We start from the raw sequence: 1,635 nt of genomic DNA, 5'->3' as shown, positions 1-1,635 counted from the left end.
CAACTTTTTTTGGACTTATTGTTGGGCACACACACGTTTGAATGTCTCTAGACTTATTGAGCCTCTTCTAAAAGTTTTGAAACAAAAGGCTTTTGTTAAAAGCTGAAGACACATTCACTACAAAAAAACTCTACAATTGGCCGCGTGTCTACAGTACCTGTTACTGTAGACACGCGTCCAATTAGCCACGTGTATACAGTACACGTGGCTAGAAAGGGGCGCATCACAGTTGGCCGCGTGTAATTAATTACACGCGGCCAATTGGACACGTGTAATTTATACACGCGGCCAATTGGCCTCGTGTATTTTTTACACGCGGCCAGTTGGCCGCGTGTATTTTCTACGCGCGTCCAATTGTTTTTATCAAATATATATTAATAAAAACAAATTTTATTAAGTTTTGTATATGGCCGCGTGTATTAAATACACGTGGCTAATATATATATATATACGTATAATAGAATTTGCGAAGGTACGTAGCAATGGCGCGTGGGAATTGTCCCGCACGCCACTGAATAGGAGTTTCAAATGAAAAAAAAAAAAACGTTAAATATACATGTTCTCTCTCTCTCTCTCTGTATCGCTCTCTCTCTCTCTCTCCTCTGTATCGCTCTCTCTCTCTCCTCTGTATCGCTCTCTCTCTCTCTCTCTCTCTATCTCTCGCTCTCTCTCTCTCTCTCACGGTGTGTTCTCTCTCTCTCTCTGTATCGCTCTCTCTCTCTTTCTGTCTCTCGCTCTCTCTCTCTCTCTCTGTATCGCTCTCCCTCTCTCTCTCTCTCTCTGTATCGCTCTCTCTCTCTCTCTCCTCTATCTCTCGCTCTCTCTCTCTCTCTCACGGTGTGTTCTCTCTCTCTCTCTCTCTCTCTCTGTATCGCTCTCTCTCTCTCTCTCTGTCTCTCGCTCTCCCTCTCTCTCTCTGTCTCTCGCTCTCTCTCTCTCTCTCTCTCTCACGGTGTGTTCTCTCTCTCTCTCTGTATCTCTCTCTCTTTCTGTCTCTCGCTCTCTGTCTCTCGCTCTCTCTCTATATCTCTCTCTCTCTCACACTCTCTCTCTATCTCTCGCTCTCTGTCTCTCGCTCTCTCTCTCTCTCTCTTTGTCTCTCTCTCTTTGTATCTCTCTCTCTCTATCTCTCTCTCTCTGTATCTCTCTCTCTCTCTCTACTGAACTTGCTCGTACGTGTGTTTTCCTCTTCTTCTTCTTCTTCTTCTTCTTCTTCTTCTTCCTTTTTTTTTTTTTTTTTTTTTTTTTTTTTCAGTTATTATATTTTTTTTCCTCTAAAAATAAAGAATTAAATTAAAAATACAATCAATTACTTAAAAAATAATTAAATACAGATTTAAATTAAATAAAAAATTATTTTTTAATTTTTTTTAAAAAAAAAACATATTGCCACGTGTATAATAATACACGCGGCCAACAGTTGGCCGCGTGTATTTTAATATTCGCGGCCGCGCGCATTAAAATACACGCGGCTAATTGTGCAGTTAGTCTCAACCGGATCCACCGCGTATATTTACGTGGCCACTTGCACGCGGCCAACAGTTCGCCACGTGTACAGTGACCGTACACGTGGCGAACTGCAAGTGGCGAAAAACAATTTTTTTTTGTAGTGATTTGGACTTATGAGGGGGGTGT

The sequence above is a fragment of the Alnus glutinosa genome, chromosome 8 (assembly GCF_958979055.1).
Source record: "Alnus glutinosa chromosome 8, dhAlnGlut1.1, whole genome shotgun sequence".
In the NCBI taxonomy this organism is placed as follows: Eukaryota; Viridiplantae; Streptophyta; class Magnoliopsida; order Fagales; family Betulaceae; genus Alnus; species Alnus glutinosa.
This window is presented reverse-complemented; position numbering follows the sequence as displayed.